The sequence below is a fragment of the Eriocheir sinensis genome, unplaced genomic scaffold (genome assembly GCF_024679095.1).
Source record: "Eriocheir sinensis breed Jianghai 21 unplaced genomic scaffold, ASM2467909v1 Scaffold1154, whole genome shotgun sequence".
Taxonomy (NCBI): domain Eukaryota; kingdom Metazoa; phylum Arthropoda; class Malacostraca; order Decapoda; family Varunidae; genus Eriocheir; species Eriocheir sinensis.
In genome coordinates this window covers 1-14630 of record NW_026110468.1, presented here as the reverse complement: position 1 = coordinate 14630, position 14630 = coordinate 1, and the positions used below count along the sequence as shown (strand labels likewise).

Here is a 14630-nt window from a genome sequence, read left to right as displayed (position 1 = left end):
CAGTCAATAGTGCAAGTGCACTAAGAGACACAACATAAAATGCTACATCAATCCTGCTTAGAAATTAGTATTTTCAGAACGAAAACGAAATGAAGTAGTCAGTGAACAATTAGTTACCGTACCTTGCTCAAAATACTTAATAAAAGTCTCCCTCGTTTCCGGAAGTACCCTAAGCTGGTTCAGAGCTTCTGCAGACTGTAGAGAGTGATTGTGCTGTCCCTTCAGTTTTACGAAGCATGGGTGTGTGGCCATCAGTTTGTCCTTCTTTACAGTGTCCTTAGTTATGAACCGAATGACAACGTCCATTGTTACAGGGCACCTACGAACAAGGTTAAGATGAATATCAAGAACAGCATAGATAAGAAATGGGGATGGTAGAAGGAGCTGCCTTGAGTACGAGAGGTTTGCAGTTTCCTTCATATAGTGTGTTAAAAATAACTGATATGTATTTTGAACCGCAGGGCATAGTAAATGTATCCTATTTATAGAACAAATTTTTAACAGGTACTTACCCAGTATATGTTCTCTTCTTTCCCAAGTGGCGAGCAGCACCATGATGACAAATTAGTATTTTATGCTGTCTGGGGTGTTACCTGAACTGACCTGATCCTGACCTGACCTGACCTGACCTGAACTTGATGTCGTTAAAACTGTTAATAAGGACCTTGATGTAAACATAGCATATAAATATATCTCCACCATTAAATCAACGTTAGTAAAAAACAAGAATTTTGTAGATGGTACAGCTGGCGTATATAAAATTGACTGTAAAGATTGTGACCTTGTTTATATTGGAGAAACTGTTAGAAATTTAGAAACTCGTGTAAAAGAACATCTATATGCTTTTCGGACATGTAACCTGAATAATGCTATGTTTAAACATGCTTCAGAAAATAATCACTCTATTAACTGGGACGACAGTCAGCTATTGTATAAATGTAATAACTTTAAGAAACGTAGAATAATAGAGTCTGCATGTATACAAAAGTTTGATAATTTTAATCTTAATGAAGGTAATTTTAAGCTAGACCCTGTAATCCGTTCTTTAGTGCTGACCTCATTACCCTCCCTAGGGAACTCAGGTCAACGTGAGGTGGATAGGGGTGGGGGGTAGACAGGACTAGTATGGGAGAATCAGGTAGACGTGACAGAGTAGAGTGTTATTTATTGTTAATACATTTTACATAACTAATCATATATACAATAAAGAGAGAAAGAATAAAAGTAGTGTATGAATAAATCCTGAATGATCATTAAGAAAAGTGCATTTTATATATATATATATATATATATATATATATATATATATATATATATATATATATATATATATATATATATATATATATATATATATATATATATATATATATATATATATAAATAAATAATAAAACTTAAGCTGAGAGAGAGAAATTCTATATAGTCAGACTAAGAATTGCATATATAATGTGAGGGCTTATGTTTATTGCAGCTGAGCATAGAATCTCACAGTTTTCTTAGTTATCCATAAAAGCATCGTTTTCTGCGTCTTGGGCCATTATGGATACTGAGTATGACGACTCTACGGCCTTTTTCAACCACTTTTAACCCAATGGTGCCGAACAATAATACAGTTCGGGTTTATGCGGGCGGGGCATATTCCATCCAGGTCATTAACCTAATGTCTTTACCCTTTTCCGTGATTATAATCTTGTGGTCATTCGAGCTCTTTTTTTCCGCGATCTTATCTTAACCCTTCAACTACCCCCTCTTCCGTCACCCCTCCCCACCGCTGGGCACCCCCACTCCCGTCACCCCCCGGTTCCGTACGCTAGCCCGAGAGGGGGTGGATGGGGTGGGGTGGGGTGGGTGTAGGGGGGTTGGTGAAAAGGTGAAAGATGTGGGGGGTGGGGGGTGTCCAGCTACCCCCTCTTCCGTCATCCACCCGCTGACCCCCCCAACCCCCACTTCCGTCACCCCCCACTTCCAATTACCCCCAATTCTGTACCTACGTTAGCCATTTTCCAATCACTAGGAACGATACCATGGTGCAAAGACATATTAAACAGCATTGTTAAAGGTCTGAGTATCTCTCTTGATATTCCTTTAAGTACTCTAATTTTGGATATATTTTATCAAGTCCTGGACTTTTGTTAGTTTTAAGTGACTGCAGCGCTTTGAGAACCTCATCTGTACTGATTTCAAAGTCAGGGAGAGTACGACTGGGATTTCCAATAGTGGTAGGAACAGCAGCAGTATCGGTAGAATTACTATTAAAAACCGAGGCGAAATAAGAATTTAACGTGTTCGCTATGCGTTGGGTGTCTGTCACGATATTGCCCGAATTATCTGTTAATGGGCCAATCCCACTTCGAATCTCTCTTTTTTTGTTTTGTTTTTTGTTTTTGTTTATATACCTAAAAAAACTTTTAGGATCTGACTTGCAATTTACCGCAATGTTTACTTCGTACCTCCGTTTCGCCTGTTTGATTAAACTTTTGACTTGTCGTCTTGCTTCGTAGTACCGTGTACTATTTTCGGTAGAGTTATCGGTTTTCTTTTGCCTATATAACAAGTTCCTCTTTTGGAGAGCAAGTTTGATTTCATTATAAAACCACGGAGGATTTTTAACTTTTCGACGCTTTTCACAAGATTGCACGGATCAGTTAGAAATTAAGCTTTAAAGTCTTGCCAAGATTCTTCGACGTCGCTGTTGGATACTAATTGAAAGCTCGTTAATGACTGTCTTATTCTTTCAAAATTCGCTCTTTTAAAATTGACATACAATAATGCAATCCTTGTTTGAGCTCTTATGTCGAGACGCACCAGTCTCGCATGATCCGAGGTGTTCGCCAACGCTGACATTGTCAACTAAGTTCTCTTGGGTTACTAATACAAGATCAAGAATATTATTATCGCGCGTTGTTTCACTAACCATTTGGCTAAGGCAGTTATTTTCAACGAAGTCTAACATCCTATGCGATTCCCCCTCGGATCCCGTGAGTGTCTGCCAGTCTATATGCGGTAGATTAAAATCGCTCAAAATCATGCATCATTGTTTCGGAGATTTCTTTGCAAAACGCTATATATTATTTCATCATTCTCGCGTGATTGGCCTGGAGGCCTGTAAGTGACGGATATGTTGATTTTTAATTGATCGGTATTTGAGCTCACGCTCAAGTGTTCTACAGTACTGTTCTCTGGTGTTTTATCAACGGGCTGTAAGCTACTTTTGACGTAAAGAGCCACTCCTCCACCTCTACGATTAACTCGGTCTTTATTGAAAAATATAAAGTTATTTACATTATATTAAAAAAATTCAGTTATTAATAGCGGTGTCAATAAATGTTTCAGTTACGGCAATTACATCAACGTCTTCTGTTTTAGGTAGGGACTGCAATTCATCGATCTTTTTTCTTAAGCCTCGAACGTTAAAGCTAAGAACCCTTAAGTTGTCTTTTGTTATAACTCGAGAAACGGAGTTGTTAGTTGTTTTAGGATTTAGTGAAGTGCTGGCCGCATGACAACTATTTATATTTAAGTGGGCGGGGTGTGAACGCGCGACTCGTTTTTTGCTCTAAAGTCTCGAACAGCGCCGTGAAGTAGTCTCCCAAATCCTGCCGCTCCGACTGCTGACAAATGGAGTCCATGTTTCTGAAATAGACTCCTCATGCCATAAAATTGATCCCAAAAGTTTACGTAGCCGGCGAGGGAGAGAGAGAGAGAGAGAGAGGTTGTGGTATCTGTATCTCCATGGGTATTTTCATGAGCCTGGTGATAGTTTGAGAAGGCTTCTGTACCATGAATGTGAAGATAAAAAAACACTTATGAGAACCCGACTGATATTCTTTGTTTATGATCGCTGTGGGAGCCGACATCGTCTGAGAATACGGGGCTTAGTTCAGACTCAAAGCCCCGGGCCGTATCTCAGTCGCTTTCGGCTCTCATTACAATTATTACCCATGGCCACAAAGGAGATTTTTCTGATTCTCACGAGTGTTAAAGAGGAACAAACTGGTATACTGTGAAGTATAGTACCTATAGCAGTGGTGGGCACCGCTAACCGAAAAGTTAGCTTCGCTAACTGGTAATACACCAACTAAAAGGTTAGCTTCGCTTACGCTAAGCCGCTAAATTGATAAAGAAATTAGCGGAAGCTAACGCTAACTGCTAACTTTTTTTATATATGGATTTATCGTCGGTCTGTCCATTAATGATGGCCTCCTTGTGTTGGTACATGACGCACCGGAAGTGCAAGACATTGGCGTTCGTCGTACCTCTTTATTTAAGGACAAAGTGCTTCTCCAGGTGGGGCCACGGGTTCTGGAACTTCTGGGACTCCTTGACGTCAGCTTGAGTGTCCTCCGCCTCACCCACAGCTGTTGCCGGCTCCCTAACAGGGTCAGCATCCTCAGGTGGAACAAAAACGTCATCACTCTGTTCACCTTCCATGGCGTAAATAACGATAAACAAGGCGACAATATTGAAAGCGACTACACGCTGACAACGTCGCAGCTGAGCTCAATAAAGAGCCCAACAAGCAACACGAAGATAAAGAAGCCTCCAGTTTATCCTAAATCCGTATGATTTACCCAAGATTTCCCGCAAATTTACGATATCGAGTTCTTGTTATTGAAAACAGAGTTCGACGAGTTGGAAATGGAAGATGCACTACCTTAAAATACCAAAAAAGTCTCCCTAATAATTGTCCAATTGCCCTACTTTAAGGCGTGATTTACCCAAAAGTGGAAGAACTGGAATTGTTGCGCCATATGGCTCAACTGGTGTTGCATCTGCCCACAACGGACAAGACCAAACCTATATGATTTTTTAGTGGACTTAAGTTAGTGGAGGAGGAACTACACTTAGGGGAAGGTAATTAGTCCGCTAACTGTTTCCAAAGTTAGCGAAAACGCTAATCAGCTGACGAAAAAGTTAGCTTCGCTAATCAGCGGTTAGCGGATTAGCGGAATCGTGCCCACCACTTCCGTCAGATGCAGTGATTTTAGTGTTTCTTACCTTTTATGCCGTGACATTAACGTTTCGTATCCTCATCAGGTGGGATTTCTATCCTTTGACAGCTGTGACTTCACCACCCGCTTATGTGAAACAAACTCCTGGCACAGACTAGCGTCGACTTAAAGTGCAAGAAAGGTCGCAGCCTCACCTTATCGTCCAACGTGGAGCAGCCTTCACACAGGCGGTGGCTGAGGGGTTAGCGTGACGGCCCCGCGTTCAGGAGCTCTAGGATGGACACGGGTTTGAATCCTGGCCGCCGCACAGCTGAGGTTTTTCAGTCACCGCCGAGTGGCCTAAGACTACCAACATGCTGGCCTAAAGACCACCCATCAACCTGGGCTCTAGATAATCTCTCCAAAGAGAGGCTCAAAGATGAGTCCCGGGGATGCGGCATGAGCCAACACATGATGGCGCCCCTATAAACACTCGCCTGCGCCAGAACGGGCTGGGCCGACCATCAGGCCCCACCGGAAAGAAGCCTTGGCCGACCATCAGGCCCCACCGGGAAGAAGCCTACCGGCGCACAGGCCGCGACGTAAAAAGCACGAACACAAGAAAATGCCTTCACACAGGTCCTTCAGCGCCGACTGGTAGCAGGATCCGTGGCTAAGGGATGGGAGAAGGATATATGGAATGGAGTTGAGGGGAAGGAAATGGAAAGGAAGGGAGGGGAGGGGAGGGGGTAGGAAGGAGTATGGATGAGAAGGTAAGGTAATACAAAGGAGAAGGATAGAAAAGGAAAGGGATAGCATGGTGAGGGAAAGAAGAGAAGGAGCGTAAAGAAATTGAGAGGAAAGAAAAGAAAAGGAAGAGAAAGAAATGGAAAGGAAAGGATAGAGCGGGAAGGAAGATAAGACAAGGAAGGAAGGGGAGGGATAAAAGGAAGGAAGTAAATCAGAATATAGAAGGAAAAGACGATAAAGAACGATAAAGAATGGAGCTGACGACGACGAGGACGCAGACATAACGCCGACCGACACCGACCAACGAAGACACGACGCCGACAGGACGCAGACAAGTCGCTGACCAACGCCGACCGACGCAAACATGAAAGAAGAGAACAAAAAAGAGGTTGAAGTGTGGAATGTGAGTCACGAATACCAGTCAACTAATAGAACTCTGAGGACAGCTGTGTGTGTGTGTGTGTGTGTGTGTGTGTGTGTGTGTGTGTGTGTGTGTGTGTGTGTGTGTGTGTGTGTTTTCTTCTCACCTGGGCGTTTGTGCTCCCCTCAACAGTAAATCGTAGTGCAGTCGACCCTCTTTTGACGTGGCCATTAGGAAACCATCATCGCCAGAGCCTCCGCCATTTCCTTCTTCATTTTTCTTTTCCTTTTCCATCGCTTCCGTCAACGCCACCATCACCATCACCACCATCACCGTCACTATTATTTTCATCCTGGGGTAGAGAAAATAAAGTAAAATATAAAGATATTCAAAGTAAAAGATCCGTATTCCCAAAAGTATCCAGCTCTCACATCAACTCTTTCCAGTGGACAAAACGGAGATCATTCGGGTTCTAATGAGTGTTTCATTAGGTTCACGGTACAGAAGAAGGGTCAAACCACAACCAGAGTCATAAAACCACTCATGCAAATGCCCACAACAACTCCTACGAAAGCCGTGTCAAAAATATCCTTGGACGCGTTTCAAAATATAACCCCAAGCTGACCCATGCAAAATTAAGTCGAAGATTGGGCTTAAGGATATGAAACTAGGGTCAAAGTCTCAAACATTTCGTGACTTACACACACACACACACACACACACACACACACACACACACACACACACACACACACACACACACACACACATTTAACAAGGCTTTCGCATAGGTCGTTGTGGTATTTCAATAAGTAGTTGTATGAGCATTAGTGAAAGTTTGACAAGGCTTCTGCATCATAAAATTGAAAAAAAAACCCAGTTGTACCATCACACTATGTATTGCCAGGTTACTCCCTTCTCCCTGTGACTTTGCAACAATAAACCAACAATCAGTCAGTCTCATGATAACCGAATTTATCTCCTTGTGGCCTTGGGAAATTATTGTGGAAGCCGAAAGCATTTGATAATACGTTACGAAAGATGGGGCCTCCCCCTGCCCATCCACCCACGCCTCCCACGGCTGGTATGCTCAGACGCTTCCACCTCTCACGTCAACTATTTCCAAAGGCCAAAAAGGAGACAAATCGGGTTCTCATGACTGTTTTATTTAGATTCACGGTACAGAGGAAGGGTCAGACTACCACCAGGGTCATAAAACTACTCCAAATAATGCCACAAACTCCTACGAAAACCTTGTCAAATATGTGTGCTTGGGCGCCGAAATGTTTTAAGAATATGGCCCAGGGCTCACGCGCAACAAGTCAAATATGCTATCGATCATGAAGTGCAACGTGTAAATCATCAAGTCACCATGACGCAGAGCACGCAGGAGTGAAGTAGTTGATCCTCATTGCTGCCGCCCGAAGGCGGACAAAGGTTATTAGTGCGCTAAGGCTGAGTATGACTGCTTACAAGATGTGTAATGTGGTACATACATATAAAGGACGATGTAGAGGGTGGATAGGGAGGATTCTAAGAGTAAAGATGGGGACTACTGCAAAGCAGTGGTGCGAGATGGTATAAGCAGTGGTGGGATTCAATTCTTTTAAGAACAAGTTTTCTCACTCCAGTACTCGCTGACAACACGTTCTCTCACTATCTCAGTCTCTAGAAGCAAACCATACTGATATGGTTAAATCCACGCACATTCTACTTTCAATAAATATTTTGTGTCTCGGCTCTATGCCTATACTCTATATGGCATATTTATATATTCAAACTGTTATCAAAGTGATTTTGATATATTTAAGATCACAATTCCTGATGTCGTGATGCGTGACTACATAAAATAATAGCTACAGCCTCTCAAAAATAGAATAAAAAATCCTACCAGCTACAGTGGTGTCTGCAGATATGTTGTTGTTGCTGTTGTTGTTGTTGTTGTCAGGGACGCGAATATCTGAAGATCATTATGAGTCCTGGGGAAGTCCTATGAGGTTATCACAGGCGTGACAGCTGGCCTGTCTTCTTCAGGAAGGCACAGGTGAGGCGGATGACAGCTGGTTGCCGTGAGGGAGAAGTAATTCAAGTAAACAAATTGAGCTGGCAGCGGTTGCTGTCGGTGTAGCCTTTGTAACGGCGCTCTCGTTCGAATCGGTGATGCCACATTGGTCTTGAACCCGTGTTCGGCTCTACCCGACATCAAATCTGGTTTTAGTCGTGTTTTTGACTATCAAAAGCCAGTAACAAATATATGAGGGGTTTACCAAAATAAGTTATAAGTAGGTGTTCATGGGGGAAAAATTAAGAACCCCTGATTTAAACTAACAGTAACAACCGGTTCTCGGGATTAAATAAATTCCAAGAACAGGTTCTTGCGAGCCGGTGCGAGCAGGCTGAATCCCATTAATGGGTATAAGTGAGACCAGATGGCCGCACCACGATGTCAACACTCGGAAGGGGTAGATGCAGACTGCTGACGCAGGGTTTCCGCGTCAGCCGAATTCCTCCCTCTGTCTGGTGGTTGGTTGATTTGAGGGCAGAGAGGAGGGCGCAGCAGAGAGGTGAAGAGCTCCTCGCAGGGAGAGTTTGGTTAAGGGTCACACAACAAAGAACCCACAAGTGATTAATTGACCCCGACACGTGAGTTATAGCTGTATATTTCTGAATGATCTGAATGATATATCTTGCCATTGCCATATTCTGATGTGCGGGTTAAATTGCTCTTTGATGTATGGTAGTGACTTAATGATTTATTGCTCTTTGATGTAAATTGTAGTGACTTACGTATCCCTGATTCTTTGATAAACGTAGTGACTCTCGTATTCCTCGCGGGGCTGATGGCGGTAACAACCATTATGAAACTCCTCGAAGCCTCGGTAAATCTGTTTCGAAAGGCTCTCGCAGATGCTTCAGCCTCACGTCAACTATTTACAAAGGTCAAAAGTTTATCAGTCAGGTTCTAATGAGTGTTTCTTTAGGTTCATAGTACAGAAAAATAATCAAACTACCACCAGGGTCATAAAAGTACCCATGGAAATGACCTCCAGTCCTACGAAAACCTTGTCAAATGTATGTGCTTGGGGCGCTTCAGCCTCACATTAACTAGTAGATCAGTCAGATTCTAATGAGTGTTTATTTAGATTCACGGTACAGAAGAAGAGCTAAACTACTACCGGGGTCACAAAGGTACCCATGGAAAAGCAATCCGATTCTACGAAAGAATTGTTAAATGTATGTGCCTGCATCCCGAAAGGTTTAAAAATTACACCAGCCTGGGACGAGAGTGAAGGGCAATAAATTATGCAACGGGGCGCCGAAAGGGGATGAAAGCAAAGGGTCAATTTTCTAAACATCCGTCAAAGCGTGCCATATGTTCCTAGGGAGTATAATTATGTTCGCCGGTTTGCACACACCGTCCCATTCAGTGCGCACGTGGGAAATGGAACAAACCGCTGATAACAAAACAAACAACTCAGGTGACGTGTAGTAGCTATATATTTTGCCGTTATATAATTTATTACTAACTGAACTGAACAAATTGACGAACACACATTAATGAAAGGTAAAGTTGAGGGCATACCGGTTATAGCTACGCGTGCCCTCGGTGCTCATCTTCGTCACATACCATATATCACGTTAACAAATACTCCTTTCCCTGAGACACAAACGCCAGGCAATACAACACAACACTATCTGTTTTTCTCAGACGCTTCCGCCTCACATATATATCTCCAAAGGCCAAAAGTAGATCAGTCAGGTTCTCAAGAGTGGTATTTTAGGTTCATGGTACAGAGGAAAGGTCAATCTGCCACCAGGGTCATAAAACTACCTCTGGAAACACCCAAAACGCCCAAAGCCTTGTCATAATGTACATTCCATACTTAAATACTTATACCTACTTTTGAGATCCTGTGTACATTCCATACTTAGCCTTCTGGCATTATAATACATGTGTTTTTTGGAGACGAAATGTTTAAAAATACGGCGGCAACACAGCACGACACTTCAGCTCATCCTCAGTAACACACCACAACTGGTCAGCTCAGGCAGGTCACGGTCACAGGCAGGTCTCGGTCACAGGCAGGTCACGTGTCGCCACCACCACGTTGGCTGAAAGACTCAAGGAAAGGAGGATTCAGTGGCTCGTGTCCTAGAATCGCATCGCCTTAATTGTGTTCGAAAACAGAAGAGAAGAATGAAAGTGAGTTTGAATAGTTCTTTTGAACCGAGACTGAAATTGTGCGTTAGTAAAGAATTAGTTTGTTGTTATTGCTGCTGCTGTTGTTGTTCAGTATGAGGACGAGGAGGAGGAGGAGGAAACATGGAAACATGGAAATGCAGGGAACAGAAAGCCTATTGGCTTATTACGAGGTTGCCCTTTGTTGATTTAATCTGCTCGACAGCCACTTGGGGCCTGGGGAGCAGATGAAAGCACCTCGACATTGAGGAGCAGATGAAAAACACCTCGACATTGAGGAGCAGATGAAAAGCACCTCGACATTGAGAAGCAGATGAAAAGCACCTCGATATTGAGGAGCAGATGAAAGCACCTTAATATTCAGCTCACTCCTGACGCAGCGAAGTGACGGTCGATTCTATATATGAAGGAGTTGATGGTATTCGCATTTACTACTTCTGAAGGAAGATTGTTCCAGTGACGGATGACTCGGTTTGAAAAGAAACTCCTTCCGATGTCTGTGTTACATCGACTAGACTGAATAGGTAAACCGTTATTTGTAGTTCTTAGGTTGGTTTGCAGTTCAAAGAATTTGGAGTAATCGACGTTATTGATTTTTTTCAGATACTTGAAGACTTGAATCATATCTCCTCGCAGGCGTCTTTTCTCCAATGTAAAGAGATTGAGTCGCTTGAGTCGTTCCGCGCACGGTTGAGCCCTTAAGGTTGGTATCATCTTCGTGGCGCGTCGTTGAGTCTTTTATAATAAATCAATGTTCTTTCTGTAATTAGGAGACCAAAACTGTACTGCATACTCGAGGTGCGGTCTTACCATGGAATTATACAAGGCTAGCATCACGTCTGGCTTTTTACACTCGAAGTTCCTCGCTATGAACCCGAGCATAGTGTTGGCTTTGTTGTAGGCTTTTTTACAGTGATTCTCGTGTTTCAGGTCACTGCTGATAGTGACTCAAGATCCTTTTCCTCCTGCATCGCTTGAAGAGGTTTCCCATTCATAATGTATGTGTGGATACTATTTCTGGACCCAATGTGCATGACTTTGCATTTGTCAACATTAAAGGACATTTGCCATTTTCTGACCATTCGATAATGTGATTGAGGTCTTTCTGAATGATTTCGCAGTCGGTCTTTGTGGGCCTTTCCACCCATCTTGGTGTCATCAACAAATTTCGATATTGTTGAGTTCAGTCCTGATTCGAGGTCGTTGATATTATATGCTGAAGATAATGGGTCCCAGCACTGACCCTTGAGGCACTCCACTAGTGACTGGAAGCCAATCGGAAGGCTGTCCGTTTAGTAGTACTCGTTGTTTTCTGCCGGTGAGCCAATCTCTTATCCACGCGATCAGATTGGCTCCAATGTCCGCCGAGTGCAGTTTTTTAAGGAGTCGCTCGTGCGGTACCTTGTCGAAGGGCTTCTGAAAGTCCAGGTATATAACATCACTGGGGATGTGGGCATCCCAGTTCTTATATATACCTTGGAAGAAGTCTAATAAATTTGTTAGGCAGGAGCGCTTGTTTCTGAAGCCATGCTGGGTGTCGGAGATTACATTATTGTGTTCTAAAAACTTGACAAGTTTGTCTCTAATAATCTTTTCGAGTATTTTTCCTGCCACTGATGTCAACCTTATGGGCCTGTAGTTTAATGCGACGCTTTTGTCTCATTTTTTGAAAATCGGTGTCACGTTCTCCATCTTCCAGTCTACCGGAACCTTGTTCAATTGAACAGACTGGTTGTATATGTTAGTGAGTGGCTGAAGTATTTGTTGTTTAAGCTCTTTTAATAACCGTGGTGACAAACCGTCAGGTCCTGTTGACTTGTTCGTGTCGAGTTTGTCCAAATACTTTTTCTCTTCTTGGTCGCATATTGTGTCAATTTCCAGGGTCGTGATCTCACTCGGCGGGTCAGGGCTCTCGGGAATGGTTTCGATGTCCTCGACTATGAATACGAATGCGAAGCTACTGTTGAGGATTCTGGCCATCTGTTTACTGTCCTGAGTTACAGATCCAGTCTCGTCTGTCAGGGGACCAATATTGGATCTTACTTTTTTTTTCGATTTGATGTATGTGAAGAATTTTTTTGAGTTTGTCTTGATGTCACGCGATATTTGTTTTTCGTAGTTGCGTTTACTACTCCGAATAAGGGTGCGACAAGCTCTGAGGCTGTTTTGGTACTATGCACGGGCTTCGGCTGTGTCTTTTTCTTTCATTAGGTTATAATTCCTTTTTTTTAATTTTGCCGCCCTTTTTTTTTCTCTGTTCATCCACGGTGGATCCACGGTACCATTTGCTCGCCTGGGTTTCGTAGGCACTGTAGCCTTCTCTACCTGCATAAGCTTATCTTTAAAGTTGTTCCACACGTTGTCGATTGTATTGTCGGTTAGGTGAAGTTGGTCCCAGGTTGCAGAAGGAAGCAGCTCCCGGGCTAGGTTGAAATTTGCTTTTTTGTAGTCTGGTATCACTGACGGATTGTCTACGAGTTTGTGACTTATGTTGACATTGAAACGGATTAAGTGGTAATCGCAACCATTATTTTGTTCACCAACTTCACAGTCGCGAATGAGGTCGGGGTCGCTTACTAATACCAGATCCAGCAGATTGTTTTCTCTTGTCGGTTGAGTTACAACTTGAGTGAGGAACGAATCCTCCACCATTTCTATAAGCCTGTTACCCTCTTGATCTCCAGTCATCAGTCCCCAGTCAATGTTAGGGCAATTAAAGTCCCTAATTATTATTGCTTCTTTGCTTTGTGTTAAGGAGTGAAGCTCTTTTTACAGGGCAGTGTCGTCGGCTGCCTGTTGTTTTGGAGGCCTGTATACGGTCGCAAGTGTTAGTTTCTTATTATTCGCGGTTATTCCCACATAGACGGAGTCGTAACTCTCTGCGTCCTGTTTGTCTATTTTTATGGCAGGGAGCGTACTTTTTACGTAGCAAATTACTCCTCCTCCTTTCTTTTGCATTCGATTGTTTTGGAAGCTTCCGTACCCGGGAAATGATAGTTCAGATACTAGATGTGCAGAATTGGCCCAAGTCTCTGTGATGGCTACCACATCTGGTTTCTCTGTTGCAATATACGCGCTAACTTCGTCCTTTTTGGGTAATAGACTTTTATTTATTTATTTTTTTTTACAACAAAGGAGGCAGCTCAAGGGCACAAAAAAAAACAATAAAAAAAGCTCGTTAATCGCTGCTCCCATAAAAGAAGCAGAAGAGGCGGCCAAAAGCAAGGTTAAACTCGGGAGGAGAGGTGTCCTGATACCCTTCTCTTGAAAGAGTTCAAGTCGCAGGCAGGAGGAAATACAGATGAAGGAAGATTGTTCCAGAGTTTACCAGCGTGAGGGATGAAAGAGTGAAGATGTTGGTTAATTATTGCATAAAGGGATGAGCATGATTAAAAAGTCGTGTGCAGCGGGGCCGCGGGAGGAGGGAAGGCATGCAGTTAGCAAGTTCAGAAGAGCAGTCAGCGTGGAAATATCGATAGAAGACAGAAAAAGAGGCAACATGGAAGCGGAATTTGAGAGGTAGAAGACAATCAGTATGAGGAGGAGAGCTGATGAGACGAAGAGCCTTTGATTCCACTCTGTCAAGGAGAGCTGTGTGAGTGGACCCCCTCCACCTGCATACTCCATACGAGGGCGGACAAGGCCTTTATATGGATAGCAACTGCGCGGGGAGAAGAACTGGCGGAGACGATACAGAAAGCCCAACCTCGAAGAAGCTGATTTAGCGAGGGAGGAGATATGAAGTTTCAGTTGAGATTTTGAGTTAAGGATAGACCGAGGATGTTTAGTGTTGAAGAAGGAGACAGCTGAGTGTTGTAAAATAATATGGGATAGATTTTTTGAAGATTGTGTCGAGTTGATAGGTGGAGAAATTGAGTTTTGAGGCATTGAAGGACACAAGGTTCCTTCTGCTAATCGGAAATGATAGCAAGGTCTGAGGTTAAGAGTTCTGCAGCCTCCAGCCTGGAGTTGTGTACTTCTTGTTGAGAGGGTCTTCTATTGAAAGAAGCTGAATAATGCAGAGTGGAGTCGTCGGCGTACGAGTGGACAGGACAGTTTGTTATGGAAAGAAGATCATTGATGAATAACAGGAAGAGAGTGGGTGATAGGACAGAGCCCTGTGGAACGCCACTGTTGATAGGTTTAGGGGAAGAGCAGTGACCGTCTACCACCGCAGAGATAGAACGGCCGGAAAGGAAACTGGAGATAAAGGAACAGAGAGAGGATAGAATCCGAAAGAGGGCAGTTTAGAATGCAAAGATTTGTGCCAGACTCTATCGAAGGCTTTCGATATGTCTAGCGCAACAGAGAAAGTTTCAACGAAACGGCTAAGAGAGGATGACCAAGAGTCACTTAAGAGCAAGAAGATCGCCAGTAGAACGCC

The 14630-nt window shown here is 43.2% G+C and overlaps 1 long non-coding RNA gene across 1 annotated transcript; it reads right to left on the bottom strand.

Annotated features, from left to right (window-relative positions):
* Positions 1-5583: 5583 nt before the first annotated feature.
* LOC126989406 (uncharacterized) lies at positions 5584-10144 on the bottom strand. Its single transcript, XR_007743252.1, has 3 exons — positions 10077-10144; positions 6212-6397; positions 5584-6023 (listed from the first exon to the last, which is right to left on the bottom strand). It is a non-coding gene; the product is annotated as an uncharacterized LOC126989406 (long non-coding RNA).
* Positions 10145-14630: the final 4486 nt, after the last annotated feature.